Source organism: Nuphar pumila, chromosome 7 (genome assembly GCF_984573655.1).
Source record: "Nuphar pumila chromosome 7, dmNupPumi1.hap1.1, whole genome shotgun sequence".
NCBI lineage: Eukaryota > Viridiplantae > Streptophyta > Magnoliopsida > Nymphaeales > Nymphaeaceae > Nuphar > Nuphar pumila.
In genome coordinates this window covers 111,266,032-111,276,908 of record NC_143255.1, presented here as the reverse complement: position 1 = coordinate 111,276,908, position 10,877 = coordinate 111,266,032, and positions in this window count along the sequence as shown.

The window sequence follows — 10,877 nt, the reverse complement described above, 5'->3', positions numbered from 1 at the left end:
ATTAAGATGCTTATTCTCTAATGTTCTTATGCAAGTTAAGAAGTGATATTGCCTAACACTACATATTTGCTGAAAGTATCAAATGCCAACTAAGTTGTATATCTTGTAGAATGTTCAAATGAGAATGTGTTTGGAGAAAAACATATAGTTGTATTACCAAATCTTTGAGATTACACTACATACTCTCTAAATGAAACAAACAGGGCTCTGGGTACACTTGAAAGATGGTGTATGTTACTGGACCCAAACAAACAAGAATGAAAAATATGCACATATAAAATAAATGAGGGATTCTGGGTATACCTGAAAGACGGTATATGTTACTGGTTTATCGGGATACTGGGTATACCCGAAAATAGTATATGTTACTGGTTTCCTAGGGCTCTGGGTACACCTGAAAGACGGTGTATGTTACTGGACCCAAGGTCTACCTTAGAGAGGGTAGATGGTACAAACTCCGTGAAACATTCTAGTTTTTGTGAGAGCGAGGCGTCTCACCCGGTCCTCAGTCCTCGGAGTTAGAGGGTCAGGACTACCAATGTGTTCTAGGTGGTAGATCAAAGTCTTCTGCAGAAGTTAGAGATGTATCCTGTTTTGGTTTTGGGCATTTGGGAGGTTCTCTCGATCACTGGCCACTCCCTTAGGATTTACAATTTCAGTTAGAATATCCGGGTTAATAAAACACCAATGAATAATGAACCCTCAAATGTTCTCTTTTGAAATGGTTGCCTTGGCCCGCTTGTACCCATGCGATAATCAAAGATAAACATTTGAATTAGATCATCTTAGGTATCACATCTTAGTAGGTAGTAACAGATTTACAATTGTACCCATACACAGTTATATTTGAAATGTAGTCATTTACTTTTAGCATGCAATGAAATATGTGGTTATGAGAGATTTACATTTTTGCAAATGCTTTTACTTATTAGTTACTTTTATAATTGTGGTTGTCGTAGTATAGATTTTATACTTGTTCTTGTACTGCTGGAAATTATACACGACACCCACATCACATACTTGACACATGATACACCTGCAAGAAAAAAAAATCAGTATTTCTTACTTAGACAACTGTAGTTTAATTCCAATCAATTTACCATTTTTCAGGTGAATAGTAGAGTTTATGAGCGATTGCAAGATGGGGCTTCGATCGAGATTTTGGATTTACTGTTCTTGGGATAGTTTGAGTTTATTTTTATTTATTTGAACATGTAATTAAAACTCTGATATTATAATTCATTGATAATGAAATGAAATAAATGTTTTGGCTGGCTCTCCACTGTAATGTTTTAGAATGCTTAACCTTATAGTATTACTTGTTTCCATTGTTATAAAAAAAATCCTCAAAATTTTGGGTTAAAATTTTAGGGCGTTACAACTGCTATGCTTGCACACTTGTACAATCAACTTTACCGTGCGAGTAGGGGTACGAAAACCGCCAGGGGGTTTTGGTCATTTGTTCAGGTATTTGTTTATTGCATATTTAGTGCTTGTGGACTAAGCTCGTTGAAGGTTGTAGTCCTACTAATATATTATTTTTGTAGGCCTGGACGTGAGAGCATATTGCTGCCTTGCGTCCTCAGTGTGGCCCTACGGTTTGTGGTTTTCCCAAGATCGGCTAGTGGGCTTCAATAAATGTCAAGGAGGAAAATGCTCAGCTCATTTTAGATGAGCTGCAATTAAATAAGGTAAATGGTTTAAAATCGTTGTAATGTTTAGCATTCTTAAGTAATCATTGCTTTAGGATTTTGTCTTCCTTAGTACAAATTGTTATCTCCTTAGCATCTAACTTTCGTTAGCGTAAATCATTATAATGTTTAGCATTCTTAAGTAATCATCACTTTAGGATTTTGTCTTCCTTAGTACAAATCGTTATTGTATTTGCATCTAACTTTTATTAGCATAAATTGTTGTAATGTTTATCATTCTTAAGTAATCATCACATTCAACACTTTGTCTTCCTTAGTATAAATCATTATCGCATTCAACATTTTGCATGAATAATTATGTCTATATCTAAACCACATTCTCGATTGTATAGATTGTGTGGAGACCTTATGGGGATGGGGAGAACGAGGACAATGAGGTTGTTGTTGAGGCTGCGAGACTGTTTGTCTGTGATATTTGGCTCTTTAGCAAATGTAAAGCCGAGTTGCAACATGGTAGTCGAGTACTCCTACAAGCTGGCTTGGGACAATCAATACCAAAATTGACTATAGTATTGAAAAGGAAGATGAATAGTGGTGGGGCTAGGAACGTGAATTGGCACGAACGCTTTAGGAAACAATTGGATCGCTGAAACAAAGGAGGTGTTCGTGCCATACCATATGATTATAAAGAACAACAATATGACCCCAACTATTTCAAACAATATTGGCAACCCATGCATGGAAATCGATAAATTGAGGAGAATCAACCTGAAAATGAGGTCGCTCTTGTCACCGAGTATGTCGTCTTTCAGCATAAATGTAATGTCCTTCGTGTCCCTCTGGCAAATACTACGATTCACTTTGTTGTAGTACATGATAAGAAGCAAACACAACTCCCAAAAGAGAAGGTATCGTCTGATCAAAGGTTAGCGATGCTGGAGAGTGAGAATACGGAGTTACAGAAGGACGTGCAAAATTTGAGTAGACAAATTGGGTCACTGGTTGAGATGATTACCAGTGGGTTTAATAAGATCAGAGGAACAAAGAGGCCACCGAATAAAGAGACTACACCAAATCCAAGAAAAAGATAATTTTTATGTCCATCTGAGTCGTCAAGTACCAGTGAATAAACATATTATGTGATTTGTCTATTCTGATAATTCTATGTTGTAATTCTATCATTCTTTGTTGTAATTATATAATTCTTTCCTTAATAAGTATAACACATAAGTGCCACTGGAAAATCTACAAGACTACATAAACTTAGGTTTGTAATTATATAATTCTTTCATGATTTATACTTACGTATAGCGCTTACTGGCTTAGGGTTTATTATGTATGACGATTCCTATGATAGTGATTACTCTGTATAGCGCTTACTATGTATAGTGATTATGAAGTTACCACGATTTGTACTTGCGTTTGCAAAATCGTATAGCGATCACTAGTTTATGGTTTATTACTTATAGCGTTTCCTGAGATATTGATTACTTAATATGTCGATTACTCAGTATAACGATTATGAAGATACCATTATTTGTACTTACGTTTGCTAAATCATATAGCGATTACTGATTTAGGGTTTATTATTTATAGCATTTTCTGTGATAGCGATTACTTAGTTTAGCGATTAATAGGTATAGAGATTATGAAGTTACCACGATTTGTACTTACGTTTGCTAAATAGTATGGCGATTACTAGTTTTGAGTTTATTATGTATAACGATTCCTGTAATAGCGATTACTTAATATAGCGACTATGAAGTTACCATGATTTGTACTTACTTTTGCTAAATCATATAGCGATTACCGGTTCAGGGTTTATTACTTATAGTGTTTCATATGATAGCGATTACTTAGTGTGAACACCCCAAAATTTCAAAAATTTCTTTTTACCCCTGACCCCTACCTTCTGAAGCAATTGAGTCAATTTCTAACTAATTCTCGGATTCACTTTCTTATTGAAGATCCAAAATCAATTTCAATTTTTCAGATCGGATATCCGAATCCAATTCTAAGTCCGAATATTCTATTTTTCAAAAAAATAAAAAATCAATTCTCTCTATTGGCTCAGGTATTTTGCTCAGATCTAATCTCATTTCATTTTCTCAGTTCGAGATCCAAACTCAATATTTTTCTCAAAATCTCGGATCCAGATCCGTTTTGAAACCCAATTTTTAAAACCAATTTTGCTATTTCACAAAACCCTTCTTTTTTGTAAAATCCTTAAAATTTTGAAATAAAATATTTTTACAAAACCTCTTAAAAACTTCATCTGGATCCCCCCCCCCCCACTTTTTTTTATATATTCTGGATTTTTCTTTCAAGAAAATAGAAAAGGGCAAACTATTTTAGGTTTTTGAAGTTTTTTACAAGTTAAAACCCCCTTTTGAAAAACCTTGTAAATACAAAGGACCTTTTTGAAACTTTTGTAACAGTCTCCTCCATTATAAACCAAACTTTGTCATAATTTCATGATCTTCATCCAAAAGTCCCATCACGATTTCCTTATTTTCTTTTATCCAATAATTTCATTCTCGAGAATTTTGTCTTTTTCTGAGTCGTTTCGGATGAGGTGCTAAACCTGAGAATCATTTTCACAAAACAATTCTTCCACACTCAGTCCAAATTTCCTGACTGAGGCATTTCTGTTTTTAAATTTGGTGTGTCTTTCTTTGCCACTAAGCTCGGCTTTCAACTGGCTTAACAACAAAGAGAGGCATCTGTGAACACCTCAAATTTTTCAAAATTTTAAAATTTCCCTTTTTGCTCCTAGGACCCACCTTCTGAGTCAGCCAGAAGAACAATTGGGTCAATTTCTAATTATTTCTCGAATTCACTTCCTGGTTGAAGGTCCGAAGCCCCAACTTCATTTTCTATATTTGACCCAATCTCGGATCCAGATCAGATATTCAAATCCAATTTTGAGCCTGATTCTCCTGTTCTCAATTCAAAATCTAAAAATCAAAAATCAATTCTCTATATAGCCTAGGTATTTCGTCCAGATTCAATCTCCATTTGGATCCATTTTTTTCATTTTTTCTTAGTTCGAGATCCAAACTCGATATTTACTCAAAAATCTCGAATCCAGATCTATTTTGAAAATTCAATTTTTAAAATTAACTCTGTTATTTCAAAAGCTCACTTTTCTAAAAAAACTCAAATTTCAAAGCAAATATTTTGCAAAACCTCTTAAAAAAAACTTCATCTGGATCCCCTCCCTCGTATTTTTAGGTTTTTCTTTCAAAAATATAAAAGAAGAAATTTTGAGAAAGTAGCTTTACCCCCCTTTTTGAAAATCCTTGTAATTAAAACCTTCTTTTTAATTTTTTTAAAACTTTGAGGGATTATTTTTTAAAAGAGTGTAACGAGTTCCTCCTTTATAACCACCTGCGAAGGAGGAAGGAGGGACCATCGTGCATTGCAAGATCCATTGAGCACTGCAAAGGGGCTCTCCTGATCGAGCATTTGCAAGAAGCTCCACTTCCCTTCTCCTCTTCTTCTCCTTCTTCTTTCTCCCTCTCTCTACCCTTTTTCCCCTGATTTTTCTCTTCTTGATCGACTGAAGGAGATCAGTCCAGCAACAATAGTATACAGAGGAATCACCTCTCTTCTCTCAACCTCTGCCAAGACACGGTGAGAATATTCCCTCTCCCCCTTTGTTTTTCTGTGAATTTGCATTTTAGCATTTCTTCTTCTCGTTTTCTTTTGATTTTTTGTTGTTTCTTTTCTTTTCCTCATCCTCCATTTTCTGTCAAAAAGCACAAGATGTAGCATCGATCTGCTTATAGCAGCATCGATGTGCATGCTGCAACAGAGTATTGATCCCATTCTTGTTTTCATGATACTTATGCTTCAGTTTTCCTTTTATAACTTTCCATTTGCTTATGTATTTTTCTGCGTCCCCTTTTTCACTTTGGATTTGCTATATTCCCCACATATCAACATTTAGTTCATCTCTGCATCATCATTTCATTTTTTATAGATGCATTGACTTCATTGCATAATTTGCCTCGATTTCACCATGATTCGAATCTGATTCACAGTGCGATCTTTCTTTGATTTCCTTTTGTTTTCACTCTTCTATGAAATTGGATGGAATCAAAGTAGCATCAATTTGCATTCATCTATTATTACTGTGAATCGGGAGATTCACAGTGAACTCGGCTGAAGGATCGAATCAAAACATCTGGAAAAGCCAAGCTGCGATATGTGAGAGACTGTTATGTTGAATTCTAGGCTCTACCGTGAATCGATTTTATCGTAGCAGGATCTGGTCATCCGAGATTTTGTGCATTGCTAGAGACATTTCCAAACCTGTCAGACTCGTTTTGAAGCACCTGCTGAGATATAAATCAGTGGTTGCTAAGCTGAACCTCAGATCTCACTGCGGCAGATGCACTTCTGTCGGCATTTGGAGTGAATGTCTTATCGACATCTACTGCTACAAAAAACAGAGTTTTACGATCATTCATTTGTTTAACATTTGTTTCCACAACTAAGATAATGTTTATCTCATTCCTGTTCCACAACATTGCTGCATCACCACAACACTCTGCATCCTCTTATCTCTCTTACTTCTATCTTGTTTCACGTTTCTACAAATCCAATCCACTGAGCATTTGTTTTCCTGTGTGTTTTTCAGTTCATCACATCTAGTTATCATTTCATAGCATTGTTTCTTCTTCTTCTTCTTCTTTTTTTCATTTTTTTTTGTTTCACCTCATAGCATTTACATAAACATGTGTGGTTGATTCTTCACCCTGCGTCATAGATTTATTGTATTTATGTATTTCATGGCATCATTATCATCATCTTTTGTATTTGCCGCATCATCCTCTCAATTCAAACTGATATGTTCATCTATACATCATCCTCATTTCATTAATCGTTCGATCTCTCAGATCTTCTGCAGCATATCAACATCTGATTGCAACATTAGTATTCATCAATCGTCCATAGCATTAGCGCCTCACAACTTTCTAATTTACTAAAGCATATGTGTTGCTGATTCAAAATCAGATTTCTAATTTGACGTGAAACACATTGATTTGCTAATTAAAAAATTTGGATCTCTGATTTACCGTGAGATGTTTTGCTCTGCTGAAACAAGATTCATATTTGGTTTTACTGCGAAGTATTTTAATCTGAAATCAAATCATTTGATCTGCATTTGAATTTGTTTCTCTTTCTTTCTCTCATTATTAGAGCCCTCTCTGTCTTCTTTGGGATAAGAAACAGAGAGGAGAAAGCATACACCTATGCGGACAGACCTCCTGGAGGTCTTCTAAAAAGCAAAATAGCTGAACAACGGCGTCTATTGCTCAAAAATTGTCTGGGCAATCTTACCTATATTAAAAACTCTCTCTCCCAAATGGTAGAATAGAAATGCCGGCATACATAAAAACCCTAGGCATAACATGAGCCATATGGCTGGTCTTTATGGTAATAGCGATCTGCAGTGCCCTGCAAGCACCTTTTCTGCAGTACCTGTATCGCCTGTGTTTGTTTAGGCACCTTTAGAAAAAGGCCCTGCTGCCTTCATTATTGATTTTCTCATGGGAGAAGCCTCTGCTGCTATGTCAAAGACAACAACTGCTCCTACTGAACGTGTGAAGTTCTTGATCAAGAACCAGAATGAGATGATTAAAGCTAGTTGTCTTTCGGAGCCAGAATTGCATATTGTTTTAGTCGTACAATGAAGGATAAAGGAGTTGTGGTATTGTGAAGAGGAAACACAACTAATGTGATCCATTACTTCCCCACTCAGGCACTAAACTTTTCTTTTCAAGGATTATTTCAAGCGACTATTCAATCTCAAGAAAGACATGGATGGATACTGGAAATGGTTTGCTGGAAACCTGGCATCTGGTGGAGCTGCTATGAATGCCTCATCTAGTTTTCCAAAAACTTCGTTAGAGTTGCCGGAACATCTCATTTGCAGCGGTCAGAATTCCTCTGGTCTGCTGTGAATTCCTTTGTTTACATTAGCCATTAAAATTATTTACATTTCAATTGCTGTGAAATCCAACATTTATATTTGTTTTACTGAAAAAACACTGTGAAATTCTCTGGTTTATAGTAAAAATATTGTTTGTTTCATTGCATTAGCTGCATCTTCCGCATTTAGTTTAAATCATGATTTGTTCTTTCATTCTGTATATCGATTTCTGCAGTCCATCACATGTTGCATCCGTATTTTCCTGCTCTTCCATGCTATGCAGTTGATTTGCATTTCATTGTATTAATATGAATTACATTATACTGATTGCACTGTAAGTCCATTCCATATGCATCAACATCATTTTCACTGAGTATTCGCATTTCATTCTGCTGAACATCACCTGCATATCATCACTCGATTTATCATTGTTGTATTGCTGCATTGCTATGTTGCATGTCATTTAGTTACACTACTGTGTATTGCATAGCATATTACTAATCACCTGCACATTAGTATCACTTGCATATTAATATCACCTGCACATTAATATCACTTTCACGTTACTGCATTCCTTGCACACTATTGCATTTCATCACAGTGTAGTTGTACCCTTTCATCCTCAGCATATCATATATGTATTATTCTAACATAGGCATTGCATTTCACCTTACCTATGCATTACACTTTTAATTTTAGCATATGCATTGCATTTGCATAAGCATATGCATTTCATCAAATGAATATGCATTTCTTCATTAGCATAAGCATGACACTTAGGCAAATGCATATGCATTTCTTTATTAGCATAAGCATTGCACTTAGGCAAATGCATATGCATTTTTTCATTGGCATAAGCATTGTACTTACGCAAATGCATATGTATTTCTTCATTAGCATAAGTATGACATATAGGCAAATGTATATGCATTTCTTCATTAGCATAAGCGTTACACTTGAGCAAATGCATATGCATTTCTTCATTAACATATGAATTTAAAAATGGGAAGTTTTAGAAAATCGAATTTGGAAATATGAAACAAGTTTTAAAACTAAATGAAATTGAAAATGAAAAAGAAGAAAATGATGAAAAATCTGAATTTATAAATGGAAATCGAAAATGGCTTTTAAATTTAGAAATGAAATATGTTTTTGTTTTTGAAAATTTATTTGAAAATCACTTGGAATTTGTGAAAATAATTTTGAAATAACTTGAAAAAGATGGAAAATAATGATGTAATTCTATACGAAAGGTTTTATTTGAATTTGGAATTTAAAAGCAAATTTATTCTTTAATAGAATTAAAATAAGATTAAATTATAATATATTCATGACTATGGTTACAAACATATTCTAATCTAATCTTTATTTGAATTCTAACAAAGAATAAAAATAAATTTTTGTGCCTTTATAGGATTTAAAACAAAATTAATTTTCAATATATTCATGACTATGACCATAAATATATCTCAAATTAATTTATATCTTAAATTCTGATAGAGGAAGAAAAAGAAAATTTATTTTAGAAAAATATGATGATTTTCAAAAGGGACCTAAAGTGGAGGTCAAATTTTATTCCATAAAAGATTAAAATCTTAAGTATTGTTCACATTTTAACTATTGCCATAAATGTGAATCATTTACTTAGGGTCATTTACCTCTTATTAGAATGATGCATGTGTCATTCATGTTATACTATAGTGATCTTTGAAGAATAAAATAAAATGAAATGTCAAAAGTAATTACAAGAATTTAAAGTGCAACTATATGCTCATACATTCTAATCTAAACAGAAAAGTAGAAATTCTCATTAATATGAAGTTATTACAATCTTAAATTAAAATTGAATATTGAAGTTCCCTAATCTAGGGAAAAGAAATCAGGGTCTTTCATGCTTCCCTGCAAATATGAGATAGCACAAGGCAACATAAATGCAGAATATAGAAAGAAATTGAAAATGCTATGCTAAAACTAACATACATATGATTATGCTTATGCTCTAATGAAAATGCATATGCATATGTGAAGATGCAATGCCTATGCATGAATGAGATGCATATGCACTTACCTAAGTACAATGCTTATGCTAATGAAGAAATGCATATTGGAATTCCATTTCGATTTCAGATATTAAGTTCAAAATTCTTTATATCATTTCAAATTCCCAACTCCATTTCTAAATTCAATTCTGATTTCAAACATCAAATCAAATTTCAGAATTACTTTAAAGCCTCAATTTCAAATCCTGATTCGATTTCAAGTTCTATTTCAATTTCAAAATTTTAAATTTAAACTCTTTACTCTAATTTCAAATTTCATTTTCAAAATTCAGAAGTTCAGATTCAAGTCTCAACCAAATTCACATTTCAACTTTTAAATTCCAATTCAGTTTCAATTTACAAGTTCATCTTCTTCAAAACTCAATCTTTCAGAATTCCAGAACTTCAATTCTAATTTTAAAGTTCAAATTGAAAATTCAAATTCAATTCTGATTTCAAAGTTCTCAACTTTGAGTCCAATTTCAAAAACTCTAAATTCAAGCTTTCAATCCAAGTCCATTTCAAGTTTTAACCTTTCAATTCAAAATCAATTCCTGAACTTCAAAGTCATTTCTAAAAAGATATTTTTTCAAACCCATTTCAGAATCACTTGGAAAACCCAGATTTCTGAAATATTTCAAAAAAAAAACATACATCACAGTACAAGCATGATTCCATGTGCATTTAGGATTTTTAGAATAATCCCTTAGACAAATTTAGGCAAAGCAAAATGCATAAATTTGATCATTGGTTCAATTACCCCTGGTAAAGGCGTCAGGAACGGTTGAACTTCGTACCGATGAGCGAATCTTATTTTTTCGCAAAATTTTAAAACGGAGGTTAGTAATTTCAAAACATTTTTTTTTCAAAAGGTCAAGTGAGACCTTGCAAAAGGTTTCTCTCCTCTTTTTCCCCTCAAAAGGAGGAAAAGGGAAAGGGAAAATTTTTGCAACGATTATAACCCCATAGAAAAGGCCCTTTTTACCGCGGAAATAAGGCCTTTTCTGTGACATGCAAACCTACAAGGAAAGATACGGGTGAAGGGGAGGGAGGGAAGGAGGGAGGTAGGGAGGGGGCCACCATTGTACAAACGATCACTCTAACAACCTAACCTAGAATTCACTCATTGTCCACCACCATGCTGTGGACCCCATCACTCCACCGCCAATTGACGTTTGAACATAGTTTCATAGACTCAATCCCCGCCCCCCCCCCCAAATATATATATATATATATATATATATA